The sequence below is a fragment of the Pleurodeles waltl genome, chromosome 1_2 (genome assembly GCF_031143425.1).
Source record: "Pleurodeles waltl isolate 20211129_DDA chromosome 1_2, aPleWal1.hap1.20221129, whole genome shotgun sequence".
Classification (NCBI taxonomy): Eukaryota; Metazoa; Chordata; class Amphibia; order Caudata; family Salamandridae; genus Pleurodeles; species Pleurodeles waltl.
In genome coordinates, this window is record NC_090437.1 from 734,668,910 (window position 1) to 734,678,305 (window position 9,396).

The following is a 9,396-nucleotide window of genomic DNA, read 5'->3' on the forward strand; positions in this document are numbered from 1 at the left end:
CTAAATGAACCATAATAATGACAGACACAGTTCCTATTTCAGCTATGTCTGACACAGAGTACCTTCTGCTCCAACTTACACCATGACACCTGAGCAGCTGAAGGCCCACCTCCTTGGTCTCGAGCGTTACTGCCACATCAGACACATAGCGAAGGCCTACAGGCTAATTGCCTGACAATTCGTTGAGAAGAGGGTAGCCGGCACACGAAAGATAACAACCCAGGGACCACAGAGCCATGAGCACCAGCCAGGATGTTGCTGCAACCCAGGGAGGTGCATCAGTTGCTGTTTCAGAAACATCACTCAGTCAGCCAGCAGGACCACCACAGCCCCTGGACAGTCTGGTGAGCTTGAACCTCTGGTCGTGAAGGACCTCCCTGACGTTTCATGTGGCTGGTTTGGAGCATGAAGTTAATCCTTTAACCCAGTTGGTCCAAATGCTGCAGCAGTCCATGGAACGCATAGTGGATCAGATCTAGTCCTCAATGACACTTGATGGCCTTCCTCGGGTTTTTACATGTTAAGTTTTTAAGTGGTTTTATAGCATAGTTTAGGATAGGTTTTAGTGTAAGTATAGGATAGTTTAAAAATAGTATCTTTAACATTTTAGGTGGGGTTTGTTCTTAGTTGGATGTATGGGTGGGTAGGTTGTTTAGTGGGTGGCGGGTTGATATGAAGTGTTTTTAAACTGTGTTTAAAAGTATATAAAATAGCAAATACAATATGTATATGTATATATATTTATTTAGCTTTCAATGTTTAGGTAGTTTGTGTATAGGTGGAGTTTATGTTGTTGTTGTGTGAAAATGTGTATAGGGTTGATGTTTAACATGTCTGTTGTGTTATATGTATATAGTAGGATACGTTAAAGTAAGGTAGTTTTAGATACATTTTAAGACAAGGTAGTGTAGTTTAGGTAGCATAGTTTAGGTTAGGGCTAGATTAGATTAGATAAGTCAGGTATTGTAATCTAGGTAGCTTTAAGTTTGATATGTTTTATTTATACAATAAATAGCAATCTTTACTATGTACATGTTTGCTTCATGATTCACTGTGTAGGAGTTGTCGGATCTGCTTAAGTTGGGTTAAGTACATGCAGTATGATTTGCACGCAGTGTTTGTAGACATGTATGACTAGGCAAAGCACCTATGGAGAGCAACCTGTCAAGTTTGGCAAAGAATCAGTTAAGGGATCTTCAACCCTATTTGGACAGTGTAATTGGCACCCTTGCTGTAAATGGATACATAGCCCAAAACAGGCATTCACCTACTGTTGCACTGCGTGTGTAAGTGATGCAACATGAATTAAAGTGATGGATATGTCAAACCATTGTCCCTAATTAAGGATATTTCTGGTCACACACTGATGCCGGCCACTTATACAATCACCCTAGAACCATTTTATTGTTATAGCAGTGTTGTTTGCTGGCTGGTAGCCATGGAGGTGTCCCCACTTTTGTTGTGATTTCCTTCATCCTTTATATTGACTGAATGCTCATTAATACACTTCATGCATGTGACCTAGGGTAGCAACTTGCTAGTTTAGATGCACAGAAGACTCATATATCCTATTGTCCTTGGCATGTGCAGAGTTTGCCATGAGTCTATTGAACACAATTCCCTATCGACAATAGGTTGTGTCTTTAGGGGCAACACATCCACCATGGTCTACTCCATCTGATCATGAACAGACATACAACATGCTGGTTCTGGTAATGGATTTTATTGGCTGATGAACCAAGGAGTCAGTCCTTGCAGCAGCAACCCCAACATTGTTTGTGAGCCATAGCATGTCCAGACAAAGTCTATGGGGGATACATTGCGCGGGACATGTGGAGGAGAGGAGTGTTCTAGTGAGGAGGAGAAGCAAATTGCCAATAGGAAAGATAGGCTACATCAACAGTCCACTAATGGTTGAGATCAACGGGTGAGACAGCTAATTGAGGACAGTTCCAGTTAGGAAGTACACTGGCATGGTCATTGGCACTGGCCAAAGAAGAAACTGGGCATTTGGCAAAGTAAAATGCTACCGGGCAGCTTTTCTGTGGAAAGATGAGAAGTCCACATCTTCCTCCTCTGATGTGTGTGGTGTTGTCGGTACTGGAGGCAACAGAGACACACACATCAGGGGCTGAAGATGTGGATCACCTTTCCACAGCAGCATTTCTCTGTGCCGAAAAATGAGGCAGCACTGCATTAAGAAGGACCTGTTGGCTTGCCAGAGCAGCATCAATGTAGCAGAGCTGGAGGAGGAGTAACTGTCCTTGCTGGGTTGGCCTGCAGCTGCTGCTTCTGTTTGAAAGAGGAAAAAGACTGGACTTTATGACATATTCCTACTTGTGAAGTGTCTCCAAGGGCTTGGACTAAGCTTGCCTCCTGTTTTGAAGTCCCAGGTCCATCAAAGACGTCCTCTGTCAGCACCTGGACTCTCTGCTGAAACTCCTGACCTGCCAAGTGGTGCCCTATCCAGTCCCTGGGCCCTTGAAAGTTAAAGCTGGTAGAACTAGGTCTGAGATCCATGCACAAGAAGCCATGAAGGGAAAATTTTGATGCACCCCCTGCAACGCGGCTGTAAAAATGATGCACCACCTGCCTCGCGGCTGATTTCAACATACCACCTGCATCACAGCTGGTAAATCAATGCATCACTTGCATCACGGCTGAAGAAATGACGCAACACCCGCTTGCGGCTGCTGAAAATGATGCAAACCCCACACTGCGTGGTTTTCCATCACTGTGCAGACAGATTTCTTGCGCATCATCGCTAGGAGTCAAAATCCACTTAAACCTGGGTGGATCCGAGGTGCCCCGTCCAGAAATCAATGCATAGCTCTCTTGCGGGAGAGAAAAACGACACATCGCCTACCTGACCGGAGAAGAAACAACGCATGACCTCACTTGCGAGTAAGGAATCAACACATTGCTGACTTTCTGACGCACGCTCACCACTGCGGTTTTAATTTTTGAAGCAAACCAGGTACTTTGTGTAACAGCAACATTTCCATTGTTTTCAATGGAGTAAGATTCTATTATTTTGAAAATTCATAATTTTACTTGTGTATGTTGGAGTTTTGTTGTTTTGGTTTTGTTTGATTTAGATTAATATTCTCTTTTTTCTTAAACCGGTGTGGTGCCCATTTTGTAGTGTTTTCACTGTATTACAGTGTGTGTTGGTACAAATACTTTACACATTGCCTTTGAAATCCACCTGACTGCTTGTGCCAAGCTACCAAGGGGGCGAGCAGGGGTTGTCTTAGGGGTGTAACTCCCTTATCCTGGCAGGAGTGAGTGTATCTGCTTGGACAGAGTGCAAATTGACTGCCAACCAGAGACCCCATTTCTAACACATAGCATAGGATTCTGTTGTACCAAAGCACAAGTTATTTTGACACATTGCTGCCGCAATGCATCACTTCTTGTAAATATGGCCCACAGTGTGCATTCTTTGTTCTTATGCTGCCATCATGTAAAGTTTTGCTATGTAAGGATTTCCTGTGATTTTGTATTACATTAAAGATTCACTCTTATGGGTTTTGGTGCTCAGCTACTATACTGTCAGTGAATAATAAAATAATATTCACTATTACTGTAGGAAAACAAATTCCAACACTTGATAGAAGTGAGGGTCAAGCATCAGGCAAAGGTAGTGAAATGTATCTGATGGGAGGCTGAGGTGCACAGACCCACATTCCCCAGCCATCAGACAGAATGTCCAGGTCTGGTAAAATCAAAGCCCTGGTCTCAGTGGCTCACTATGCCTCAGTGCCTCCCTGCTTGTGATGTGATGCACCATCACTGGTAAAAAGTAGCCCTGGTCGCTACACTAGTAACGGCAGCCACAGGCACTTTAGGGTTCAGTCCTGTAGTTCACAATGTAACAGATCATTCAGCCAGTCACCTCATCCTCTCCCATCTCATCAGTTAATCTCACTGACCCACTCCATGCTGCGATGAGTTGGTAGAGGGTGGCATGAAAAATCAAGACGCTGCAGGCAACCAGCTAAAAGCTGTACCCTTTGGAGTACATCAGCATGGATTGAGCATTGGGCGGTCTCTAACTTTCAGCTTCTTACTTTAGTGTTTGAGGTGCAAGAGAGATATCTGCCTGAGCCTTAGGTCCATGTAGCAGCGGCTGGACTTAAGGAGATTGATTAAGGCAGCTTAGGGAAAGAAAAATTATACTCTCATATGTGTGCATGCGCTAGGGTGAAACTGTGTGACTGAGAACATTTGGTCTGATATTTGTGTGCATGTGTGTAAGCATGTGTGTGCATGAAAGCGAATGAGTGAAAGTAAGTGACACATGTAGTGAATGAGAATGAATGTGAGTGATCGGAACTGAGTGAGTGAAACTATGAGAGAGAGTGTGTCAGAATGACTGAAGTTAAGAGAAACTGATAGTGAATGAGTGAGAGCAAGAGTGAGCAAATGTGAGTAACAGTGACATTGAGCGTTAGTAAGATTGAGAATGAGAAAGGGTGATCGTGAGGAAGTGTATGAGTCTGTGAGGAGGTGAGAGTGAGGGAGTATGAGATAATGAGAATGAGTATGGGTGTGAATGAGATAGTGGGTGTGTAAGTGAGCAAAAGTAAGTCAGCATCGGGGTGAGAAAGTGTGTGAGTGTGTTATGCTTGCGAGTGTACCTTTGGCCATGGCATGATGAGGTAATTCTTGATTTACAGAGGCACCAGCATACTGGAGGTAATTCTTGGCATGTGGAACATCTATGTCAAAAAACAGGCCCCAGCATTCTATAGATAGTACTCAGCATATTGGGCACCCATGAAATTTTTTTGGCAGTGGCATGCTGAAGGTAATTATTGGCATAACTGGCACCCATGCCCAGTTATGACAAAATGACAAAACTGGTAAAATACTGGTGCTGGCACAGTACAGTAAATTCTCGGCATATGGGGCACCCTCGGAACATTACTAATGCTGGTATATTGGTGGTAACACTTGTCCTAAGGAAGGACAATCATGGCCTGTAGGAGGGCAACAATAAAAAAAATGCTGACCCTGGAATACTGAAGGTAATTCATGGCATATTGGACCTGTGGCAAAATGGTGGCGATTGCATACTCCAGCAATATCTTGTCATATGAAATTACTCATGCTGGCATATTGAAGGTAATCTTGGCTGAACAAATGACAATCACGGAAAGTGGTGGGGGGCAATAATTACAAACCGCTAACCTACTTGACTCAACATACTTGAGGTAATTTTTTTTACATTTGGCTCACCAAAGAAAATTCTGCAATGCCATATTGTAGGCAATTATTGACATAATGGGGCACCGAGGCATAAGAAGGCACCTATGTAATAAAATCTGGTTCTAGCACAATGGAAGTAGTAACTACCACATGGAGTCACACAGAGCACATTTTAAAATATCTGTCAACTCATGGGCGTATTTGAATATTTAGCATGTCATTTTTTTCAAGACTTTGACTTTTTATCAAATTATATTAAAATTGTGCTTTAAAAAGGAATCGGTGAGCCAGTATTTTTTAAATGCTCTCAGGAAAAGACCACCACCGAACCCTCATAGAAAAAGTCAGATTTGCTCCTCACTAAAATTCAGGGCAAGTATTAAGCATTCCCTCAACAAAGATCACCTGTTGCTACTGCATTGCTATCTGTGTCCCAGTACTGAAAAATACATGGGTCCCCATTTATGAGGCCCTATCTGCACACTGCGCTACTTGAGAGTCATTTTTGTAATGCTCCAGTGGTGCAGTGTTCCAGCCCATATTTACTAAGCCACGCAAAGCCACCTTGCATGGCTTTCAATTGCCTTGTAAATATGGACATCTTTCACGCATACCACTGCTGGAAAGAGGCGTTCCATAGGTGTTATTTGATTTGTTCCCTTGCAACACACATGGAACCTGAAGGAATCTGATGCATTCCCAGACTTTCAAGTATGTAACTGCATCAGAGCCCTCTGCCACCTCAGGGGTGGGGAAGAAGTGCCGCAACAGGTTATTCCTCTTTCTAGGTGTGCTGTAGCAGCACACATAAAAAGAGGAAAACATCTCTTGTGATCGTTTTGTGCAGGAAGGTATTCCTTCCTGCACAAAAACAATCATTCCTGCAACACTGGTATCCTTGCACCATGGCACAAGGGTGCCTGCTTTGGCGCTATGTAGCAATTTTTGTGCCAGAGCAGGGAGGAAGGGCATAAATGTGCCTGTAGATACAGTGCATTTCTGCCCTTTCCCAGTGGCGCAGGGTGACTCAGCCCACAAAAGGAAGAAAACATCATGTTTTAAGGTTAACAAGATGGCTTTAGTGCAATATTCGTGCAGCACTTTCTTAACAAAATGGGTTTTTACACTTTAATTTGCCTAGCAGTTAAATGAGTGCATTTGATGTTGGCTTGTGTACAATTCAGAGTTATGCTGTTTTGGCCGTGAGTTCACAGATATTCATTCCACATTGTGCATTCTTGCTTGCCTTTTCATGAAGTCTATTTGAAGAACAACTGGCATCGTTTTCGTTTCAGAACTCACCTTTGTCAATTCCAGGATCATATTTACTTTCCACTTTGTGCAGTTCTGAACAGCCATGTACCAAGAGTGCAAACAATAACATGGGCTCCGTTATCATGTGCTATACCCTCCCCCACGTTCCTGGGTGCCCCTTCACTTACTGCAGTATTAATTGTTTCAACCAGACTCTAAATGTGAGTAAAGACTGAACTCGCATCATGTAAAGAAAAATAATTTTCATCAACGCTTTCATACAGAGTCCTCAAGCTTCACGAATTTTATGTCATAGTAGTATAAACTGGTTTTAGAATCAGCTCTCACACCGAGTCAACGATTCTCTGTTCAGTGAGCATTACCAGTACTTTAAAATGTAGCCACAAATGGAAGCATCTTGCAGCTGTCGGAAGTTCTGATTGCCTTAAACCAATCAGAGCAGGCTCCATTAAGCTGCACTATGGAGCGCAGGAGGGACATTATCCAGTAATGCATAAACACAAGTTTTAGGAGGCCCAGTAGCCAAGTTGCTGCAGGGCATGTGAGATCAAGACTAAGGGAGCTCAGTGTGGAGCAGCATCTGCTTTTTTGGGATTGCATTGTTACATGAGGTAAAAAGGAGGGTGAGAGCACACTGCCTCACATTCCATCATTAAGTTTACCCCAATACTTTATGGTACATGCCATATGGTTACTTCAACTGTAGTCTTTCGTTTTTCATCCTTGTTTGTGCAACCACTACGGTATATCTCTAGACACATGTTTCTAGATTTAGGCCCTCATTCCGACATTGGCCGGCGGCGGTCGCCGCCGGTTTGTCGGGGGCCGCCAGAATACCGTTCCGCGGTCGAAAGACCGCGGCGGTAATTCTGACTTTCCCGCTGGGCTGGCGGGCGGCCACCTTCAGGCCGCCCGCCAGCCCAGCGGGAAAGAGGCTTCCACGATGAAGCCGGCTCGGAATCGAGCCGGCGGAGTGGAAGCTGTGCGACGGGTGCAGTTGCACCCGTCGCGTATTTCACTGTCTGCGCAGCAGACAGTGAAATACATTTAGGGGCCCACTGACGGGGGCCCCTGCAGTGCCCATGCCAGTGGCATGGGCACTGCAGGGGCCCCCAGGGGCCCCGCGACCCCCCCTACCGCCATCCGGTTCCCGGCGGGAGAACCGCCGGGAACTGGATGGCGGTAGGGGGGGTCGGAATCCCCTCGGCGGCGCAGCTAGCTGCGCCACCTTGGAGGATTCCAATGGGCGGCGGTACACTGGCGGGAGACCGCCAGTGTTGCCGGTCCGACCGCGGCTTTACCGCCGCGGTCGGAATGCCCATTGGAGCACCACCGGCCTGTCGGCGGTGCTCCCGCGGTCCTCCGCCCTGGCGGTCATAGACCGCCAGGGTTGGAATGACCGCCTTAGTCCTCCATCAGTGGAAGAAAGTGTCTTAGAGTGAAGTGACGGATAGTGAAGTGACCTATAATAGAGAGAGGTTGAGTAGAGTGTCGTTGAATGTCATACAGTGTAGTAAAGTGGTGCAAAGTGGATGGGCATAGAGTGGAGTAGAGTATTATAGAACAGCATAGAATGTAGTACCCAGTGTTGTAGAGTGGCGTTTCATACAGGAGTAGGGTGCTGGACAGTGGAGAGTCGTAGAGCACAATGTAGTGCAGTGGCGTGGAGCGGGATAAAGTGTAATAGAGTGGAGTATAGTGGAGTGGAGTGGAGTACACTGGAGTGGGTTAATGCAGAGTGGTACAAAGTGTCATAGAGTGGATTAGCATGTCGTAAAGTATAGGGGCATGGACTGCAATAGAGTGACGTGGTGTAGCATGCAGTTGGGTAAAGTGTGATTTAAAGGAGTACTGTTGTGTAAAGCAAAATGTAGTGGGGTGTTGTACAGTATTGGAAAGTGATTTAGACTACTGTAAAGTAGAATGCAAATAGTCTACTTGATTTTTGTAAGTGAAGTAGTGTACAGTACAGTATAGAACAGTGTTCTAGAGTGTGTTAGAGTGGTTTGGTCTGCAGTGTTATAGACTACAATGACAAAGAGTGGAGTAGGAGTAGTGGAGTTTAATGGAGTACTATTTCAGACTTGAGTTGAGTAAAGTGGGGTGCAGTGATATACAAAAGGTTGCATACAGCGTTGTATAGTGGTCTAGAGTAACATAAAGTAGAGTTGTGTAGTCTTCTACAGAGGCATACAGTATAGTACAGTGTCATACAGTGGAGTGAAGGGGTATAGACAGAAGTAAGTGTTGGATAGTGGCATACAATGTAGTAGAGTTGTGTACAGTGAAGGCACATAAAGTACAGTAGTGTATGAAACAGAGGAGCTGTGTGTAGTGGATTGTTTTATAGTACTGTAGAGTGACGTAAAGTCTTGTGCAGTGGAATAAAGTTGAGTGGAGTGATGTAATGTGGTGTAGAGTAACATACAATAGAGTGTATTGGTACGTCATAGAGTACAATGGCATGGAGTGGAGTGTACTGACGTAGCATAGGTTGTAAACTGTCATAAATTGGGGTGGGGTCTTGAGGAGCAGAGTGGAGTGCTGTGTCACACAGAAAAGTGTTGCATAGTGGAATAGAGTTGGACAGTGGAGCGTACCAGGACAGAGTGGTATATAATCTTGTAGATGGCCATTTAAGTGTGGTAGACCTTTAAAAAGTGAAGTTATAAAGAGTAGCGGAGAGTGTCATACAATGGGGCAGCAAAGAATGGAGTGATGTGCACTGTAGGGATGTAGAGTTTATCAACACAAAGTGGAAAGCACACTGTAAAAAAGCGTACAGTGAAATACTGTACACTGGAGTGTAGAAGAGTGGAGTAGAGTGGAATAGCAGCGAGTGGAGTGGTATACAGTGGAGTGGCATAGAGTGGAGTAGGGAACAGTGGATTAGCTTAGAGTTGAGTG